Here is an 8696-nt window from a genome sequence, read left to right as displayed (position 1 = left end):
ACCGCTGGCAACAAAAGTCAGTACACCCCTAAGTGAAAATCTCCAAATTGGGCCCAATTAGCCATTTTCCCTCCCTGGTGTCATGTGACTCGTTAGTGTTACAAGGTCTAAGGTGTGAATGGGGAGCAGGTGTGTTAAATTTGGTGTTATCGCTCTCACTCTCTCATACTGGTCACTGGAAGTTCAACATGGCACCTCATGGCAAAGAACTCTCTGAGGATCTGAAAAAAAGAATTGTTGCTCTACATAAAGATGGCCTAGGCTATAAGAAGATTGCCAAGACCCTGAAACTGAGCTGCAGCATGGTGGCCAAGACCATACAGCGGTATAACAGGACAGGTTCCACTCAGAACAGGCCTCGCCATGGTCCACCAAAGAAGTTGAGGTCACGTGCTCAGCGTCATATCCAGAGGTTGTCTTTGGGAAATAGACGTATGAGTGCTGCCATCATTGCTGCAGAGGTTGTAGGGGTGGGGGGTCAGCCTGTCAGTGCTCAGACCATACGCCGCACACTGCATCAAATTGGTCTCCATGGCTGTCATCCCAGAAGGAAGCCTCTTCTAAAGATGATGCACAAGAAAGTCCACAGTTTGCTGAAGACAAGCAGACTAAGGGCATGGATTACTGGAACCATGTCCTGTGGTCTGATGAGACCAAGACAAACTTATTTGGTTCAGATGGTGACAAGCGTGTGTGGGGGCAACCAGGTGAGGAGGTCAAAGACAAGTGTGTCTTGTCTACAGTCAAGCATGGTGGTGGGAGTGTCATGGTCTGGGGCTGCATGAGTGCTGCCGACACTGGGGAGCTACAGATCATTGAGGGAACCATGAATGCCAACATGTACTGTGACATACTGCAGAAGAGCATGATCCCCTCCCTTCAGAGACTGGACCGCAGGGCAGTATTCCAACATGATAACCACCCCAAACACACCTCCAAGACCACCACTGCCTTGCTAAAGAAGCTGAGGGTAAAGGTGATGGACTGGCCAAGCATGTCTCCAGACCTAAACCCTATTGATCATCTGTGGGGCATCCTCAAACAGAAGGTGGAGGAGCGCAAGGTCTCTAACATCCACCAGCTCCGTGATGTCATCATGGAGGAGGGGAAGAGGACTCCAGTGACAACCTGTGAAGCTCTGGTGAACTCCATGCCCAAGAGGGTTAAGGCAGTGCTGGAAAATAATGGTGACCACACAAAATATTGACACTTTAGGCCCAATTTGGAGATTTTCACTTAGGGGTGTACTGACTTTTGTTGCCAGCGGTTTAGACATTAATGGCTGTGTGTTGAGTTATTTTGAGGGGACAGTAAATTTACACTGTTATACAAGCTGTACACTCACTACTTTACATTGTAGACAAGTGTCATTTCTTCAGTGTTGTCACATGAAAAGAGAGAAGAAAAGATCTACACAAATGTCACTGAGGGGTGTACTTACTTTTGTGAGATACTGAATATGTTTATAATCCTCACCGGCAACTTTATTAGAAACACCTGTTCAATTGCTTGGCAACACAAATGGGATTACCAGCATGACACGGGCCTTACACGGGGATCTCCATACACTGACGGGATTACCAGTGTGACACGGACCTTACATGGGGATCTATATTCACTGACGGGATTACCAGCGTGACACGGACCTTACATGGGGATCTCCATACACTGACGGGATTACCAGTGTGACACGGAGATCTACATACACTGACGGGATTACCAGCGTGACACGGATCTTACACGGGGATCTCCATACACTGACAGGATTACCAGTGTGCCACGGGCCTTACACGGGGATCTCCATACACTGACGGGATTACCAGTGTGCCACGGGCCTTACACGGGGATCTCCATACACTGACGGGATTACCAGTGTGACACGGGCCTTACACGGGGATCTCCATACACTGACAGGATTACCAGTGTGCCACGGGCCTTACACGGGGATCTCCATACACTGACGGGATTACCAGTGTGCCACGGGCCTTACACGGGGATCTCCATACACTGATGGGATTACCAGTGTGACACGGGCCTTACACGGGGATCTCCATACACTGACGGGATTACCAGTGTGACACGGGCCTTACACGGGGATCTCCATACACTGACAGGATTACCAGTGTGCCACGGGCCTTACACGGGGATCTCCATACACTGACAGGATTACCAGTGTGCCACGGGCCTTACACAGGGATCTCCATACACTGATGGGATTACCAGTGTGCCACGGGCCTTACACGGGGATCTCCATACACTGACAGGATTACCAGTGTGCCACGGGCCTTACACGGGGATCTCCATACACTGACGGGATTACCAGTGTGACACGGGCCTTACACGGGGATCTCCATACACTGACAGGATTACCAGTGTGCCACAGGCCTTACACGGGGATCTCCATACACTGATGGGATTACCAGCGTGACACGGGCCTTACATGGGGATCTCCATACACTGGTGAGATTACCAGTGTGACACGGGGATCTTCATACACTGATGGGATTACCAGCGTGCCACGGGCCTTACACAGGGATCTCCATACACTGACGGGATTACCAGCGTGACACGGACCTTACATGGAGATCTCCATACCCTGACGGGATTACCAGTGTGCCACAGGCCTTACACGGGGATCTCCATACACTGACGGGATTACCAGCGTGACACAGACCTTACACGGAGATCTCCATACACGGATGGGATTACCAGCGTGACACGGACCTTACACGGAGAGCTCCATATACTGACGGGATTACCAGCATGACACGGGCCTTACACGGAGATCTACATACACTGACGGGATTACCAGCGTGACACGGGCCTTACACGGAGATCTACATACACTGATGGGATTACCAGCGTGACACGGGCCTTACACGGGGATCTCCATACACTGACAGGATTACCAGTGTGACAAGGGGATCTCCATACACTGACGGGATTATCAGTGTGACACGGGCCTTATACAGGGATCTCCATACACTGACAGGATTACCAGTGTGCCACGGACCTTACATGGGGATCTCTATACACTGACAGGATTACCAGCGTGACACGGACCTTACATGGTGATCTCCATACACTGACGGGATTACCAGTGTGACACGGACCTTACATGGAGATCTCCATACCCTGACGGGATTACCAGCGTGCCACGGGCCTTACACGGGGATCTCCATACACTGATGGGATTACCAGCGTGACACGGACCTTACATGGAGCTCTCCATACCCCGACGGGATTACCAGTGTGACACGGGCCTTACACGGGGATCTCCATACACTGATGGGATTACCAGTGTGACACGGAGATCTACATACACTGACGGGATTACCAGCGTGAAACGGACCTTACACGGGGATCTCCATACACTGATGGGATTACCAGTGTGACACAGGGATCTTCATACACTGACGGGATTACCAGCGTGAAACGGACCTTACACAGGGATTTCCATACACTGATGGGATTACCAGTGTGACACAGGGATCTTCATACACTGACGGGATTACCAGCGTGACACGGACCTTACACGGGGATCTCCATACACTGACGGGATTTATCAGTGTGACACGGGCCTTATACAGGGATCTCCATACACTGATGGGATTACCAGTGTGCCACGGGCCTTACACGGGGATCTTCATACACTGACGGGATTACCAGTGTGCCACGGGCCTTACACGGGGATCTCCATACACTGATGGGATTACCAGTGTGACACGGGGATCTCCATACACTGACGGGATTATCAGTGTGACACGGACCTTACACGGAGATCTATATTCACTGACAGGATTACCAGCGTGAAACAGACCTTACATGGGGATCTCCATACACTGACGGGATTACCAGTGTGACACGAAGATCTACATACACTGACGGGATTACCAGCGTGCCACGGGTCTTACACGGGGATCTCCATACACTGATGGGATTACCAGCGTGACACGGACCTTACATGAAGATCTCCATACCCTGACGGGATTAACAGCGTGCCACAGGCCTTACACGGGGATCTCCATACACTGATGGGATTACCAGCGTGACACGGACCTTACACGGAGAGCTCCATACACGGATGGGATTACCAGCGTGACACGGACCTTACACGGGGATCTCTATACACTGACGGGATTACCAGCATGACACGGACCTTACACGGAGATCTCCATACGCTGACGGGATCAGTGTGACACGGACCTTACACGGAGATCTCCATACGCTGACGGGATCAGTGTGACACAGACCTTACACAGGGATCTCCATACACTGACGAGATTATCAGCGTGACACGGACCTTACATGGGGATCTCCATACACTGACGGGATTACCAGTGTGACACGGGCCTTACACGGGGATCTCCATACACTGACGGGATTACCAGTGTGCCACGGGCCTTACACGGGGATCTCCATACACTGACGGGATTACCAGTGTGACACGGGGATCTTCCTACACTGAGGGGATTACCAGTGTGACACGGGGATCTTCCTACACTGAGGGGATTACCAGTGTGACACGGGCCTTACACGGGGATCTCCATACACGGACGGGATTACCAGTGTGACATGGGCCTTACACGGGGATCTCCATACACTGATGGGATTACCAGTGTGCCACGGGCCTTACACGGGGATCTCCATACACTGACGGGATTACCAGTGTGACACGGGGATCTTCCTACACTGAGGGGATTACCAGCGTGACACGGACCTTACACGGAGATCTCCATACACGGATGGGATTACCAGAGTGACACGGACCTTACACGGAGAGCTCCATATACTGACGGGATTACCAGCGTGACACGGGCATCTACATAAACTGACGGGATTACCAGCGTGACACGGGCCTTACACGGGGATCTCCATACACTGACGGGATTACCAGTGTGACACGGAGATCTACATACACTGACGGGATTACCAGCGTGACACGGACCTTACACGGGGATCTCCATACACTGACGGGATTTATCAGTGTGACACGGGCCTTATACAGGGATCTCCATACACTGACGGGATTACCAGTGTGCCACGGGCCTTACACGGGGATCTCCATACACTGATGGGATTACCAGTGTGACACGGGGATCTCCATACGGGATTACCAGTGTGACACGGAGATCTACATACACTGACGGGATTACCAGCGTGACACGGACCTTACACGGGGATCTCCATACACTGACGGGATTTATCAGTGTGACACGGGCCTTATACAGGGATCTCCATACACTGACGGGATTACCAGTGTGCCACGGGCCTTACACGGGGATCTCCATACACTGATGGGATTACCAGTGTGACACGGGGATCTCCGTACACTGACGGGATTACCAGTGTGACACGGAGATCTACATACACTAACGGGATTACCAGTGTGACACGGGCCTTACACGGGGATCTCTATACACTGACGGGATTGCCAGCATGACACGGACCTTACAAGGAGATCTCCATACGCTGACGGGATCAGTGTGACACGGACCTTACACGGAGATCTCCATACGCTGACGGGATCAGTGTGACACGGACCTTACACAGGGATCTCCATACACTGATGAGATTATCAGCGTGACACGGACCTTACATGGGGATCTCCATACACTGACGGGATTACCAGTGTGACACGGGCCTTACACAGGGATCTCCATACACTGACAGGATTACCAGTGTGCCACGGGCCTTACACGGGGATCTCCATACACTGACGGGATTACCAGCGTGACACGGACCTTACACGGAGATCTCCATACACGGATAGGATTACCAGCGTGACACGGACCTTACACGGAGAGCTCCATATACTGACGGGATTACCAGCGTGACACGGGCCTTACACGGAGATCTACATACACTGACGGGATTATCAGTGTGACACGGACCTTACACGGAGATCTACATACACTGACGGGATTACCAGCGTGACACGGGCCTTACACGGAGATCTACATACACTGACGGGATTATCAGTGTGACACGGGCCTTACATGGAGATCTCCATACACTGACCGGATTACCAGCATGACACGGAGATCTCCATACGCTGACGGGATCAGTGTGACACGGACTTTACACAGGGATCTCTATACACTGACAAGATTATCAGCGTGACACGGACCTTACATGGGGATCTCCATACACTGACGGGATTACTCCGGGCACAGTTCGGTGAAGTTGGACCACATTCAGCACCGCGGGTGTTCGGAATCCCTGTGAAGCGAACGGACATTGTGATAACAAATGGACATCCTGCGATTCACATAACGAGCCGCCTCTGGATGTCATGTGATGCGAACGCGCGGCGTAGAGACACACAGAGACTGGAAACAGTTTTGGTCACTTTATTAAATGAGATATTAAATATATTTTTTTTAAAGTTCCAACTACTAAACAGCACTTTCAATGGTGAAAACACAAGAGTATAGTTCCAGGTCTGAATGCTCATTAAAAACACAATTTCAGTCCTTCGGTATATTACATAAAAAAAAACTGTCAGGAGAGGAGGAAGGATCGATCGTAACTTCTGAAGAAATCAAAGAGCAGATTTTCACAGCTGTATGATTTCAGCAGCCAAAGCTGGTTAGAGGGACTGAAAGGACTATACAACTGAGACGTACATGTACAAGAAGATCACAAATACCAAGCCAAAAATGCTTTACATCCAAAGTAACAGCATCGAAATGTGAAGAAGTTAGCAGGCAAAACTGGAATACAAGCAACTTTGTCTGAACTGTGCTGGAAGCTGCTGCAGCTCGTTAACACATCTACAACATAAAAATGATCCTTCCAAGGTCGGGAAGTCTTTTCATCGGTTAAAGCTTGATGCTAGTCAATGCACAATGCCGCTAAGAAGCCTAATGATGGTCCATGTGAACTCCCGGGAATCCAGAGTCCTGTTAGTGAGAAGTCCCAGAAATCTTCTCCGTCAGACGCCACCTGGAGACTTCCAGTAAAAAACAAAAAAAACAAAAGTCTATTCTTCAAAATGTAAATCAAGTCCACTATAGAGGATCTTCAATGACGTGAATGGTTTATACAAGAGGATCAGAGGAGTAGACGAGCCGGCAAAACCGCACCGCTGTGATCTACAGATTACTGGAGTGTCTCACAGCCGGCATCGCAAAGTGCCATCCAATCGCGCTTCTCTCTGAAACTAGTACAGTTCTACCACCCGAATGAGCTCAGGACTTCATCCCGACACCATCCACCTCACAGGCCAACACAGGATGGCAGCTGAAACTAGCTTCAGAAAGGCACTTAGGATGTCTGGCTAATCATGACAACCCCGCAGTCCCCGACCAGGGCGGGCGACCCCGCAGTCCCGACCAGGGCGGGCGACCCCGCAGTCCCCGACCAGGGCGGGCGACCCCGCATATACTATAAATGGGACTCTAATAAGTAAAAACATCTCAGGGTTTGCTTTACACTCTGAAAATCATTGGGAGATCCTTGCATATAACTGGAAGTTGTACAGAGTAGATCCCGAGGGGCCACAGATGGGCCCCGGGCAGTAGGATTAACTCTTTATAAAGGTCTCATACCCAAGAAATGTAACAAGATCGAACGAGTAAAACCCAAAACCTGTGACCTCACACACTGAAATGTTTCTGTATTCTTCTGTTTACTTTATTTGCATATTCTGTATCATGTGAGACAATGAGGACCACAATATCCGCACTTCCCTATAGAACAGTCCATACACGCAGCCTGGGAGTCTCTCTCCTGACACACTACACATGCAGGTGACATTATATGGACCATACAGGACTAACCCTGCTGCATAGGGGGCATGTGTGCAGATCTCCCATTACACACAGCAATGGGCAGGGGCGGTGTAGGAGCACTGTATACATAGATCCCAAACTGCCCCAAAGATGCTGCTTGATGGACTTTTTCTAACGTCCCGCAAGCGTACCGCCCCGGTGTGAAAGCACTGATTACAATGAATGGGAGGCACCATTTCTAGAGTTAAAACGCCTGAAAACCGCCTCAGTGTGAAAGGGGTCTTATATTGACTGGAAAGGAAACCTGTGCAGAGACTCATTAGGCTACCACCATGCTGATCCTCTGGTTTCAATAGTGGAGTCACTGACCCAGAAGTGTGTGGTCACCGTACACCTAGAACTCCGGATGTCCTCAATTCCAGGTCACAGACTTCGCATTATCGTGACCTTTGGTGGTACCAAAAGAATGGAACTGGAACCCAGCAGGTCAATGATGGAGGACACTGGTCTGTCTGGCTGGTGACAGTTATGGTCTTCAGATACATTCACCCCAAGACAAGAATCTGCCGAGTCTCACTGGAGATACTAAACACGTGTGACCAGCGGGTGGCGGCTGTCAGATCTGTACAAATCAATGGCCACCGTCTCTGGACACATTAACCGCTCATCTGAGCATGCAGATTAGAAGCCGCCAGCTGACCCTGAACTCAGCCAATGACTGTCCAAGGTTGGCTTTTCAACCGCAGCAAATCATTGCTGGGTCCAGGAGCAGCGCTTGGCCTTCTAGAGCTTTGACTGCCGGGGTCCCCACATCACTACAGGACACCGATCAGGACAGGGTAGTCACATAGGGGTCAGCGGATCAGCACCCTGTGGTTGAAGATTCTTCAGAAGCTGAAGGTCTTTAATAGAACTAAGATCAGACTCTCATCACCCCCCCCCCCCCAGACGGGGGGGATT

Source organism: Aquarana catesbeiana, linkage group LG09 (genome assembly GCF_042186555.1).
Source record: "Aquarana catesbeiana isolate 2022-GZ linkage group LG09, ASM4218655v1, whole genome shotgun sequence".
Classification (NCBI taxonomy): domain Eukaryota; kingdom Metazoa; phylum Chordata; class Amphibia; order Anura; family Ranidae; genus Aquarana; species Aquarana catesbeiana.
This window is presented reverse-complemented; position numbering follows the sequence as displayed.